Raw genomic sequence first — 14856 nt, 5'->3', positions numbered from 1 at the left:
GCGCAGGATAGAGCAGGGTTTAGAGCTGTTGTGCATAGGGTCGCTATGAGTCGGAAACGACTCGATGGCACATAACAACAACAACAACATAAGCAATATATGAGATAATTCAGGAAAAATACTGAGAATACAACAAAGCTCCTAAACTGTCATGGGTCTGCTGCTTACACATGCTGTTCTAGAAGGCACATTTGAAAGGAAGTAGATCCCATAACTACAAATTCTAATGTAAATTTAAACGTAACTCGGGGCGGGGGGGGGGGAATGCTTTTCTCCATCTTTTGGCTTGTCCTGCCTTTTCTAGCCAGTGCTAATTTGTTTGAATTAGAAATGAGCTCATTATAAGAAAACTCCATTTAAAAGCATCAGACCCTACAAAACACCTTTTGTCAGCTTCCTATTAACTTTGGAAAATGTTCCAAACTACCTATCAGGATAGTAAAAATGGTTTGCAACGTGGCTGGATACCAACTACTTTACTGTCACCTGAAGAGGCATGCATCTTCTTCCATTTTATGCTGCAGTGATGCAGTCGATTCCTTGATACACTTGAAGATTTACTTCCAGGATTCTGATGGATACTAGCATCTGTAAATATTGAAGTTACTTATACTAAATAGCATTGTGCTGAGTGAAATATCTCAGTCACAAAAAGACAAACACTGCATAACACTGCTGTTATAAAATAGGATAGACATGGGCCACTGGGGAGAAAATGTGGATAGATAACACTGCATTAGATCAGATGAGGGGAAGAACTGTCCGAAAGGAGTTTGTGATTAGACATTATATGTATGACAACTATCTGGAGCCTTGTGGGGAGGGCCCTAGATGCACTAATGGAAAAAAGTAAAATAAAATATTTTCAATGTTTAAGAAAAAAATAATAGCAAAAAATAAGTGCCATTACTGTTTTTAGGTGCTGTAGAGATGACTACTGTTCATATAGACCCTGTGAAAAGCAGATCTGAATCTTGTCCTATACTGTTGATGTTGTTGTTGTTATGTGCCGTTGAATCACCTGCGATGCATAGCCACCCTGTGTACAATAGCCCTAAACCCTGCTCTATCCTGTGCCAATCTCATTGTCTCCAACACACTATCCCCTTTACCCCAGTAATTGAATCAATCCATCTCATCAAGGGTTGTCCTCTCCTGCACAGTCCCTTCACCCTCTCAAGCATGACATCCGTCTCCAAGGACTGGTCCCTCTTTGCAACTTGCCCAATGTCAGACAAAGCTTCAGAATCCTTGCCTCCAGGGAGCAGCCTACAACCTGCACTTCTTGAAGTTCCCCGTTGCTGTGCTGTTCCATTCGTTTTTGGATAATCTTCAGCAGAGTCTTGCTTTTGCACTGTATCCTCATAATCTCTCTTTTGTATGTGTGTGTGTGCATGTATGTGTGTGTTTCACATTATTCTTCATTCACTTTATGTTTTATACATTCTCATGCATTATGTTTTATAAAATTAATCACCATTAGTCCTTGTTCATCATTACACTGTCTTTTCACCTAGATCCTTCTAAGTTACTTTCCTGCCTTCTCCACCCACCTAACCCTGCCACCATGTAATCTCTCTTATACTCAAGCCCATTGTGATAGGCAGTATATTAATCCACCTTAAGGAGAGTTTTCTTTTCTTTTCCTGACATTTCCCAGTATGATGTCTTTACTCAAGGACTGGTCCCTCCTGATAATATGCTTAAAGTGTGTGAAATGAAGTTTTGTTATCATTGTCTCCAAGGACCACTCTGGTTGCACATCAACAGAGACAGATTTATTTGTTCTTTGGGATATTCCATACTCTTCACTAATGCTACAATTTAAAGGCATGGATTCTTCTTCAGAGTCTTCCTTATTCATTGTCAAACTTTCAGATGCATAGGAAGTAATTGAAAACACCATGGGCTTGGATCAAGTACATCTTATTCTTTAAATGGATTTCAAAAACTCTATGGATTAGATGACATAGTATTTTTTCTTTTTTAAAAAAATTTAATTTTATTAATGTTAATGAGCATTTACAGAGATTTGGATTTCCATTCATTCATTGTTGCATTTTTCTCCCTGTCCACCCCTCCCCCCAGTTCACTGTTCTCTTTGAAAAGTAAAAGAAAAATTCTTTCATTGGTATACAATCCTCTGTTCCCCCCACTCCCCGCCGAGATGCAGCCTTCATTTTGGACGCCTGTCATGACCATAATACCCAATCATATGTACACTTTCTTATATAATGTAACACTCCTCTAGATTACTCATAATTCTTTAATAAAATGTAAATGTTATGTTGCTACATAAATGCGTTTTTCCTCCCCAAATACTTTTTTAGTGGTTAATAAATTTATGTTCTTTTTTTCTTTTTGAAAGAAATTGCTTACAAAATCTGTATAAATTGTATATATACTATTCTTCATTCATACTGTGTTTCCTACAATCATTCTGATGGAGAAATGTTCAAAATCACTGGCAATAAGAGAGACACAAATCAAACTACAATGAAATACCATGTAACCCCAGTAGTGGTGGCAAAATTGAGAGGGACAGCAACCAGTAAGTGTTGGAGAGGATGTGGAGAGATGTGAACTCTCATACACTGTTGGTGGTATTTTAAAATGGTGCAATCACTCTGGACGATAGTCTGGCATTTCCTCAGAAAGTTAAACAGAGAAACTCCATATGACCTAGCTCTTCCCAAATACTTTTGATCCACTATTGAATGAATTCAAAGCAGTTAGAATCTATGGAAATGGTGGCTGGTTGGACTCAGAGACCTTGGAAGTGATCAAGTAAGTTGACAGTTTGAATTTACCATCCTCTCCACAGAGATGAGGGTTGGCGTTTGTAAAGATTACAGCCTTGGAACCCTATGACTCATGTCACTAAGAGTCAGAATTGACTTCACAGTGATTAGTTGTTTTCTGGGCTTTAAAAAAATTTATATTTAAAAGAAATAGCAGAAAACTTGCACAATCATTCATTCATTAATTCCAATTTCTCCACAAACTCATCAGCATTTGCTATATGCTGCTCTATTGAATTTTGTTTTTGATACTGGGGTGAGATGATAACTCATAGTTGCTTTTTTTGCATCTCTCTTAGAGGTAGGGATTTTGAACATTTCTTCATGTGTTTGTTCACCATCTGAAAGTCTTCTTTGGAAAAATGTCTGTTCATATCCTATGCTGTTTTGTGATTGAGTTGTTCATATTTATCTTGTTGAGATGCTGGAGTTGCTGTACCTTTTCTTCCCTATCCCCACCCAATTCACTTTTCTCTTTCAAAAAATTCTTTTATTGTTGCACAATTTCCTCCCTCTCCCCACCCCTCAATCCACTTTGCTATACACTTCTTATTCTGGACTATTGTTGTACAAATAATAGGTAATCATAGATTTATTTTAGAAAGTTCTTTCCCTCCTCTACTTCAATGAAGTTTTTATTATTTATCCCCTCTTTTCTTAGTTTCCAGCAACCCCCATGTCAGTTCTATTTTATAACAGTGGTATTATGCAGTATTTGTCCTTTCGTAACAGATATTTTACTCAGTATATTGTCCTCCAAGGTCACCCATTTTGAATAAGATTTTATTAGTTGCTTGTTTTTCAGTGCTACATAGTATTCCATTGTGTGAATATACCACAATTTCTCTATCCACTTATTTGTTGATGAGTGCTTGAGTTGTTTCCATCTCTTTGCTATTGTGAAAAACACAGTAATAAATATGGGTATGCATATATCTATTTGAGTGGCAGTTCCGGGTTCTTTAGAGTATATTCCCAGAAGTGCAATTGCTGGGTCAAATGGTATTTCTATTTCCAACTTTTTGAGAAAGTGCCATACTTCCTTCCAGAGTGGTTATACCATTTTACACTCCCACCAACAGTGAATAAGGGTTCAAATTTCTCCACAACCTCACCAACATTTATTGCTTGCTGCTCTATTGAATTTTGCTATTCTTACTGGGGTGGGATGATATCTCATAGTTGTTTTGATTTGTATCTCTCTTAGAGCTAAAGGTTTTGAACATTTTTTCATGTGTTTGTTCGCCATCTGAAAGTCTTCTTTGGTAAAGTGTCTGTTCATATCCTGTGCCCATTTTGTGATAGGGTTGTTTACCATTATCTTTTTGAGGTGCTGAAGTATTTCATAAATTCTAGATATAAATCTCTTTTCAGATATATCTTTACCAAATATGTTGTCCCAATTTGTGGCTTTCCTTTTTACCCTGTTGGAAGTTTTTTATGTGAACAGGGATTTTATTCTTAGAAGGTTCCATTCATCTATTATATCCTCTCTTGGTTGTAGATTTTTCAGGATGTTTGGGAAACTTCTTATTGTGGATTAGGGCTTCTAGAGTTCTTCCAGGCTTTTCTCTGATGAAATTTATAGTCTTTGGTTTTAGTCCTAGATCCTTGATCCACTTTGAATACACTTTTTGTGTATGGTGTAATGTCTGGATCTTGCCTGAGTTTTCTACAGATAGTTTTCCAATTTTGCCAACAATTTTGCCACTTAACTGATTTCATCTCCTTGTTAAAATTCAGTTGACCTTAGATAGATAGCTGATTTCTGGATTCTCAAATCTATTCCATTGATCTATGCGTCTGTCACTGTATCAGTACCATGCTGTCTTGACCACCACAGTGTAGTAGGATTTGAGATGAGGGAATGAGAAACCTTGTTTCTTTTTCAGGAGTACATTTCAATTGAAATTGGAAATTGCCTTCTCTGTCTCGTTGAAGAATGGAAATGGTATATGTATTGATATTGCATTGAACTTTGGTAGAATTATCATTTTTACAATATTGAGTCTTCCTATCCAAGAGCATGGTATGGTCTTCCATTTATCCAAGTGTCTTTTGGGTTTCTTGTAGTAATGTTTCGCAATTTTCTTCTAACAGGTATTTGCTTTACTAGTTAGATTTACTCTCAAGTATTTAATCTTGTGGTTAGCTATTGTGATGGGTATTTTCCCCTCTTAGTCCAATTCTGTATTCTCTTTGTCAATGTAAAATAAATCCAACAGATTTTTGTATATTGCTCTTGTATCTTGTCACTTTGCTGAATTGGTTAACTGAGTTCAGTAGTTTTCTCACTGCATGTTCAGAGTTTTCTAAGTATACTATCATATCATCTACATGTAGAGATAATTTTACCTCCTCTTTTCAAATACGGATAGCTCTTTATTTTCTTCTCTTGTCTTATTGCTATTGCTAACACTTCAATGTTGTTGTATACCATCGAGTCAGACCTGACCCATAGCAGACCCTCTGGTGGGTTTCCTGAGGCAATTAATCACACCAGAGAAGATTGCCCATCCCCCACCATCCACCATCAACCAGCTGGTGGCCTTGAAATGCACACCTTTGGGATTTCAGTGAAGCTTCTTTTCAGTAGGCCACTAGAGCTCCCTATACAATATTGAATAGGAGAGGTGATAGTGGGCATCCTTGCCAAGTTGCTATTCTCAAAGGGAATGCCTTTAATCTCTCTCCATTGAGAACAATGTTGGATCTTGGTTTGACCTACATGCTTTTTACTATATTGGTGCAATTCCCCTCTATTCCTATTTTGTTGAGTGTTCTAATCAGGAAAGGGTGTTCGATTTTGCCACAGGCCTTTTCTGCATCAATTGACAGAATCATGTGGTTCTTGTTCTTTATTCTTTGTTTGTGATAAATTACACTGATTGTTTCCCTTATGTTGGATCATCATTGTGTATCTGTTATCAATCCCACTTGGTTATGGTGAATTTTCTTTTTTTTTTAACATACTGTTGGATTCTATTTTTGTTGTTATTATGTGTTGTTGAGTTGCCTGTGACTCATAGCGACCCTCTGTACAATGGCCCTAAAATTTGCTCTATACCTTCCCAAACTTATTGTCTCCGACACACCTATTCCCATTACCACAATGATTGAATCAATCCATCTCATTGAGAGTCTTCGTCTCCTGCACTGTCCCTCTACCCTCCCCACCATGACATCCCTCTTCAAGGACTGATTCTGCCTTGCAATATGTCTAAAGTATGGCAGACAAAGTTTCAGAATCCTTGCCTCCAAGAAGTAGCTTGGCTTCACCCTTTCCAAGACAAATTTGTTTGTTCTCCTAGCAGTCCATCTTATATTCAATACTTTTCTCCAGCACCACAGCTCAAAGGCATCAACTCTCCTATAATCCCTAGTTATTGTCCACCTCTCTGATGCATATCAAGTAATTGCAAAGACCTGGCTTGTATCAGGCACACCTTAGTCCCCAGATTGACATCATTACTCTTCAGTACTATGGAGAGGTCTCTAACAGCAGACTTTCCCAATACAACTTGTCTGCTGGTACCAAGACTGTTGATTGTAGAGCCAAGTAAACTGAAGCTGTCAACAATCTCAATTTCTTCACCATCTATCCTGATGCTGCAATCGGCTCAGTGGTGAAATCTTTGTTTTCTTGATACTGAGTTTCAATGCATATTGAAGGCTGCAGTCCTTGACCTTCTGCAGCAAGCACATTAGGCCCTCCTCAGTTTCGGCAAGGAGGATTGTGTCATCTGCATAACGCAGACTGTTGATGAGTCTGTCTCCAATCCTGATGCCACACTTCTCCTCGTAGAGCCTAGCCTCCCGGATAATCTGTTCTGCATATAGATTGAAAATATATGGAGATAGGACACATCCTTGGCACACACCCTTCTTAATTTTGAACCATGAAGTGTTCCCTTGCTCTGTTCTGACAATTGCCTCCTGGTCGAAGTGCAGGTTTCACATATGCACAATCAACTGTTCTGGGAATCTCATTCTTCTTAGAGTCAGCTACAGTTTGTTGTGATCCACACAGTCAAATACCTTTTCACAGTCAATGAAACACAGATAGATATTCCTCTGGTATCTCTTCTCTCAGCCAACATTAATCTGGCATTATCTATGATATCTCTACTGCCAAGACTGGATTATAGTATCCAAGACTTTATTCAGGATTTTTGCATCTATGTTCATGAGAGTTATTGACCTAAGTTTTCTATTTTGATGGTGTCTCTCCCTGACTTTGGTATCAAAGATATGTTTGCTTCATAGAGTGAGTCTAGGAGAATTCCATCTTTTTCTATTTTCTGAAAAACTTTATGTAGAATTGGTGACAATTCTTCTCTGAATGTTTGATAAAATTCACTTGTAAACCCATCAGATCCTGGGCTTTTTTGGTTTCAAGTTGTTTCATTATCTTTTTTTGTTTGTTTTATTTTTTTTCTTTGTTTTATTACCTTTTCAATTTCTTCTTTGGCAATGGATCTGTTCAGGATTCAATTTTAGTCTTTGTCAGTTTAACTAGGTTGTGAGTTTCTAAGCACTTGTTCATGTCTTCTAGGCTTTCATATCTGAGTATTGTTTTTCCAATGTTAACCTCAAAGCTGGTTCTGTTGTAACACTAAGCCGGTCATCACTTATTCAGTTTATTTGTGTATCTTTTGGTTGTTGTTAGTTTTGCTAGTGGTCTGTCAATTTTATTGACCTTCTTGAAAAACCAACTGCTGGTTGAGTTGATGGTTTCAATTATTTTTCTGTTTCATTTATTTCTGACCTATTATAATTTTAGGTTTTTTTAGAGGGTGTTGGGTTTTACTGTTGTTCTTCTTCAATTTGCTGGAGTTGTTGGATTAGAGAGGCAGTTATCACTTTTTTTCCCTTGCCTTTTAATGTGTTTGCTTATTGCCATAAATTGACCTCTAAATACTGCTTTGGCTGTTTCTTAGAGGTTTTGGTAAATTGTGTTTTCATTGTTGTTTCAAGAAACTTTTTAATTTCATTTTTTTTATTTCTTCTATTACCCACTTATGTTCAAGCAATGTGTTTGTTCAGCTTCCAAATGTATGTTTCTTTTTCTCCTTTACCCTTTTGTTACTAATTTCTAATTTTGTAGCATTTTTCTCTGAAAATATGCTTTGTATTATTTTTTTTCTTTAAAAAGATTGAAACATTTATAAATCCTTCACTACAATGAGTTTAAAGGATAACAAAGACACAAAATTACTCATATCAGAAATGAAAGGACAGGCATCATTATGTATTTTATATTACGAACCACAATATATGCCCACTTATTGAATAATTTATATGCAAAGGATAAATAACAGAATACACAAACTATCAAAATTGATTAAAAAATATAAAACCAGAATGATATTATTATTATTATCATTATTATTATTAATTTTAATGAAAGTTTACAGATAATTTTTATTTCCATTTATTCATTCTTGCACTTCTCTCCTGGCCCACCCCTTCCCACCAGTTCACTCTTCTCTTTGAAAAGTAAAAGAAAAATTCTTTCATTGTTATACATTCCCTCCCAACAAAACCACTCCAGTATGCAGCCTTCATTCTGGACTTCTGTCATAACAATAATACCTAACCATATATCCTTTTTAAACAGTTTCTCCCTCAGCTGGTTCAATGGAGTATATATAAATTATCCCATCGTTCTCAGTCTCCCCAGCCCCATGTCAGTACCATTTTACAACAGTGGCCCTAGGCAATATTTGTCCTTTTTTGACTGAGACATTTCACTCAGCATAATGTCCTCCAGGATCACCCATGTTGTATAATATTTGATAAGTTCCTTGTTTTTCAATGCAGCATAGATTTCCATTGTGTTAATATACAACAGCTTCTCTATCCATTCGTTGGTTGATGGGCACTTGGGTTTTTTCCAACTCTTTGCTATGGTGAACAAAGTCATGATAAACATGCATATATCTGCTTGGGTGGTGGGTATGGTTTCTTTGGAGCATATTCTCAGCAGTGCAATTGCTGGGTCAAATGGTAGTTCTGTTTGCAATTTCTTAAGAAAGCACCAATCAGACTTCCAGAGAGGTTGCACCATTTTACACTCTCACCAGTAATGAATAAGGGTTCCATTCTCTTCACAACCTTGCCAGCATTTATTGTTTGCTGTTCTGTTAAATTTTGCTATTCTTAAGGGGGTGAGATTATATTTCATAGTTGTTTTGATTTGCATCTGTCTTAGAGCTAGGGATTTTGAACATTTCTTCATGGGGTTTTTTGCCATCTGAAAGTCATCTTTGGTGAAGTGTCTGTTCATACCATGTTCCTATTTCATGATTGGGTTATTTTATCTTGTTGAGGTGCTCGAGTATTTTATAAATTCTAGATATAAGTCCCTTATCTGACACGCCATTACCAAATGTTTTTTTTTTTTTCCCCAGACTGTGACTTTCCTTTTTACTCTGTTGGAGAAGTTTTTGGATGTGCATATGGATTAGATTCTTAGAAGGTCCTGTTCATCTATTTTATCCTCTCCTGATTGAAGACTTTTCAGGATGCTTGGAAAACTGTTTATGTTGTGAAATAGGTCTTCTAGAGTTCTTCCAAGCTTTTCTCTGATGAAGTTTGTAGTCCTTGGTTTTAGTCATAGGTCCATGATCCACTTTGAGTTGGTTTTTGTGTATGGAGTGAGGTGTGGATCTTGCGTGAGTTTTCTGCAGATAGTTTTCCAATTTTGTCAACACCATTTGTTAAAAATGCTGTCATTTCCCACTTAACTGATTTCATCTCCTTGTCAAAAATCAGTTTACCATAGGTAGATAGGCTGATTTCTGGATTCTTAATTCTGTTTCATTGATCTATGTGTCTGTCATTGTACCAGTACCATGCTGTCTTGACCTTCACGGCAGTGTAGTAGGATTTGAAATCAGGAAGTGAGATGCTTCCTTTGTTTCTCTTTTTAAGGAGTGCTTTGCTTATTCGGGGCCTCTTTCCATTCCAAATGAAACTTGAGATAACCTTTTCCATCTTGTTGAAGAATGGAATTGGTATTTATATTGAGATTGGATTGAACATTTAAATTGCCTCTGGCAATATTGTCATTTTAACAATACTGAGTCTTCCTATCCATGAGCAAGGAATATTTTTCCATTGTTCCAGGTCTCTTTCTGTTTCTTATTGTAATGTTTTGTAATGTTCTTTGAATACATCCTTTGTGCTTCTGGTAAGATTTATTCCCAAGTATTTAATCTTGTGATTAGCAATCATGAAGGGTATTGTTTTTCTTAGATCCAGCTCTGTATTCTCTTTGTCACTGTAGAGAAATCAAATTGATTTTTGTATGTTGATCTTTTATCCTGCCACTTTGCTGAATTGGTCAACTATGTCCTTTAGTTTTCTTTAGGGTTTTCTAAGTATACTACCATATCATCTGCATGGAGAGATAATTTTACCTCCTCTTTGCCAGTTTGGATACGTCTTATTTCCTCCTCTTGTCTTATTGCTAATACTAAGACTTCCAATAAAATATTGAATAGGATAAATGATAGTGGGCATTCTTGTCAAGTTCTCAAGGGAAATGTATTTAAACTCTTTCCATTGAGACCAATGTTGGCTCTTGAGTTTACATTTATTCTTTTTACAAAGCTGAAGGAATTCCCCTCCAATCCTATTTAGTTGACTGTTTTAATCAGGAAAGGGTGTTGTATTTTGTCAAAGGCCATTTCTGCATCAATTTATAGGATCATGTGGTTCTTGTTCATCACTTTGTTAGTCTGATTAATTATATTGACTGCTTTTCTTATGTTTAACAATGCTTACATAACTGTTATTAATCCTACTTGGTCATGGTGAATTATTTTTTTGATTTATTGTCGGATTCTATTGGCCAGGATTTAATTCAGAATTTTTGCATTTATATTCATAACAGATATTGGCCTATAGTTTTCTATTTTGGTGGTATCTTTTCTGGCTTTGGTATCAGGGATGTGTTTGCTGGGAAAATTCCATCTTTTTCTATTTTCTGAAATAGTTTATGTAGAATTGGTGACAGTTCTTCTCTGAAAGTTTGATAAAATTTACTTGAAAAATCATCTGGTCCAGAGTTTTTTTTGCCTGGGAGTTGTTTGATTTCCATTTCAATTTCTTTTTTTTAGTAATAGATCTGTTCAGGAGTTCAATTTTGTTTTGTTTCAGTGTATGTAAGTTATGTATTTCTATGAATTTTTCCATTTCCTCTAGGTTTTCGTATTTGTTCGAGTATATATTTTCATAACATTCCAATTTTAGCCTTTTTCTTTTAGTTGGATATGTTGTGATGTTGCCTGTTTCCTCTCTTATTCAGGGTTTTTGCGTGTTTTCCTTTGTTAATTTTGCTAGTGGTTTTTTTTTTATTTTATTGACCTTTTCAAAGAACCAACTCCTATTTTTGTTTATGGTTTCAATTGTTTTACCATTTTCTATTTCACTTATTTCTGCTCTAATTTTTATCATTTCAGTTTTTCAAACGGGTGTCAGTTTTTCTTGCTATTCGTTTTTTAATTTGTTGGAGATGTTGAGTTAGCGAATCAATGGTCATTTTCCCCTGCCTTTTGATGTGTTTGCTTATTGCTATTAATTGACTTCCGATTACTGCTTTGACTATTTTCCAGAGGTTTTGGTAAGTGGTGTTTTCATTGTAATTTGTTTCAAGAAACTTTGTAATTTCCTTTTTATTCCTCTAGTAACCACTCATGTTCAAGAAAGGGGTTATTCAGCTTCCAAATGTATTTTTTTTCCTCTCCTTTATCCTCTTGTTCTTAATTTCTAATTTTGTAGCATTGTGGTCTTAAAAGATGCTTTATATTATTCCTATGTTTTTGTTTTGTTTTTAATTTATTGATGCTTGCCTTGTGAACTATGTACATGTACAGCCAAGCACAATCAATAAGAGTGCATCTGAATTCCAAAATCAATCTCCATAATAGTCTATGTGTTTCCTACTGCCAAAGGGGCCCTTTAGAGTAGTGAGAGAAGATCTTCACCCTGAAACCCACAGCGTCCCTTTTCAGCAGGAAGTAGCTAAGAGAATACGCCGTCCCCTTTTCCTTATGACTCAGGGTGAAGTCTCTCTCAGGGAGGAGTGATAGGGAATGGCAAAGGATACACTGACAAAGAAGATTAATCAGAACTGGCTTTGACAAGCACTGTGGCATTTGGACAAGAACAAACTGGGAGGAGGGTAGAGAGAATAGTGCAACAATGAATGAGTGGAAGCCCAAAATCTCTGCAAATGTTTATGAAAATTAATAAAATATAATTATAGAAAAAAAAATAAAATGTGATCTATTCTGGAGAATGTTCCATCCACCTTGGATAAGAAGGTATACTGTGCTCTTTAAGATGCGTTAGCCTATAAATACCTATGAGATTAAGTTGATATATTGTGTAGTTTAATTCTTGAGTGTATTTGTCGAGTTTCTTTCTGATAGTTCTATCTTTTCTTGAGAGGGGTGTATTGAAGTCTCCAAGTACTATAGTAGCATTGTCTATTTCCTTTTTCAGTTTCGTTAATGTTTGTTTTATATACTTTTCAGGTCTTTCATTTGGTGCATAGATATTTATTTTTGTTATGTCCTCTTGTTCTATTGACCCTTTAAGCATTATATAATGATCTTCCTTGTCCTTTGTGGTTGCTTTGCATTGAAATTTATTTTATGAGAGATTAATATCACTACTCCTGCTTTTACTTTTGTTTGTTATATGCTTGGTATAGTTTTTTCCACCCTTTTATTTTTAGTCTTTATCTTCATTTTTAAAATGTGTCTTTGTAGACAACATATTCATGGATTTTTGTTTTCTTATCCAATCTTCTACTCTTTTTCTATTCAGTGGTGCATTTAAGCCATTCACATTCAGTGAGATTATTGAGAGGAAAGGTTTTATTGCTGTCATTTTGTTGAGTTCTTTTTGGTGTTGTTGATAGTTACTTTGGTCCATCATACTTTCTGTGGCACCTCTAAGAAAGGTATCTGTCAGTGTTTCCTGCAATGCTTGTCTTGTTTTTATAAAGTCCCTTAAGTTCTGGTTTTCCGGGAATATCTTGTTCTCTCCTTTATATTTGATGGACAATTTGTTGGGCAGAGTATTCTTGCTTGACAGTTGTGTTTTTTGAGTGTTCGATAGATGTCATTCCACCGTTTTCTTGCTCACACGGTTTCTGCTGAGAAATCTGCACTTAAGCTTATCTGCTCTCCCTTATAGGTTACTTCCTGTTTCTACCTCACTGCTTTCAGAACTCTCTTCTCATCTTTGGTTCTGGCAAATTAGACTTTTGGGGTTTATTCTATATGCTGTTAGTTCATCCTCTTGAATTCTGTCATTATTCATTATACCTGGGAAGTTTTCTTCTAGCAATTCTTTCACAAATTTTTGGATGCCTTTACTTGCTTCTTCCTGTTCTGGGATTCTGATGATGCACATGTTACTTCTCTTGATGGTGCCCCACATTCTTCTTAGGTTTTCTTCTTTTTCCTTCTCTTTTGACTCTGTTTCTTTGCTCTAGCAGATCAGCCATGACAATTCTATCTTCCATCCCTGGTTCTGTGTTCCATCTCTTCAACTCTGTTCATGTATCTTTCCATCATGTTGACAGTATCTGAAACCTTGGACCTCATATTTTGAATCATGATTTCTTGGTTTTCCCATGCCTCTAATGCCTGATTAGTTTTATCTGTATTGACCTGCATTGGTTTTTAAGCTCCTCTTGATTTTTACTTGCAGTGTCCTGTAATTCTTCAAGTTTATTTTTCACTCATTGAAAATATTCAGTCATTGTTTCTTTGAATTCTGTGTAAGAAAGTTTTATCAGACTTTCTGGCTTCAGGAATTCAATTGTTCTGTGTCACTTTTTTTGTGGTGATAACTTGCTTTGGGCTTGGTGGGGAGTAAGGTAGTCTGTTTCTTTCGGGACATTGCTGTGGTAGAGTTTTCGTGCCTGAGGCAATAGCAGGTTCTTGATCTAATGTCATTGCTCTAGAAGATGGTTGGGCAGGCACACAAGTGTATGCATGTAGAGTGGGTGCACATGGAGATGCACACAGGGGCAGGGTGGAGAGGTGGAGAAAAGGGCACACAGATGCGCATGGGAGAAGGGTGCAGGGGAGATCTGAATGGAAAACTAGGAAGCCTTGGTTATCCCCTCAAGAACTGGGTCTGCCACCCTAGTTGAATTCCAGTTCTCTCACTCCTTCCTGCTTAAGGTGATGGGGTCCCACAATTGGTCCAGCAATTAGCTGTGATTCCCACCCCCTTTAATTATCTCACTCAATTTCCTGCTGTCTTGCTTGCTTGTGGTGGGTGGGTCCCACTCTAGCTCCCTGCTCCGTGCTCTGACTTGTTGCTCCCCTCTGTAGCTCACTGCACCTCACCGGGGCTTGTAGCTCCTGTGGCTCTCAAATGTCCATGTTGTTTCACAGCAATGTTTTGAGAAGTACCTATATATTTGTGCTTTTTCCTAACAACAGTTTGTTCCCCAAAGTACATGACTTACCAAGGAGGAAGCCTATTGTTCCCTTCTGGAAGTGCCTTCTCACATCTGTTGAGGGTCCCAGGACCTTCTTGTTGCCTGAGGTAAGGAGTCCTGTGTGGTAAAGCCAGACAGCAGTTTGTTCCCCAAAGTACCTGAGTGACCAGGAAGAATCCTGTTGTTCCCTTATGGAAGTAGCTTCTCACCTCTGTTGAGGGGCCCAGGACCTCCTTTTTGCCTGAGTTAAGGGATCTGTGTGGTCAGGCCAGACATCAATTTGTTCCACAAAGTACCTGAGTGACCAGGAAGGAATTCTGTTGTTCCTTTCTGGAAGTGGCTTCTCACCTCTGTCGAGGGGTCCAGGACTTCCCGGTTGCCTGAGTTAAGGGGTACTGCATAGCCAAGCCAGATAGCAGTTTGTTTCACAAAGTAAGTGCTTGCTCCTGATGGGTGGGTCCCATCGCCGGTCAAGGGCCCATGGCTCACTGCTCCTGTGGCTTCCAAACAAATTATTTTTATAAAAGTTCTGACTCAAATTCCTACTCTCTGCATCATGTCGTGTTGGTCTCTGCACGCCAT

The sequence above is a fragment of the Elephantulus edwardii genome, unplaced genomic scaffold (genome assembly GCF_000299155.1).
Source record: "Elephantulus edwardii isolate Elephantulus edwardi_28Jun2011 unplaced genomic scaffold, EleEdw1.0 scaffold00393, whole genome shotgun sequence".
Taxonomy (NCBI): Eukaryota; Metazoa; Chordata; class Mammalia; order Macroscelidea; family Macroscelididae; genus Elephantulus; species Elephantulus edwardii.
The sequence above is the reverse complement of the archived record's forward strand: the minus strand, read 5'-3'. Positions refer to the sequence as shown.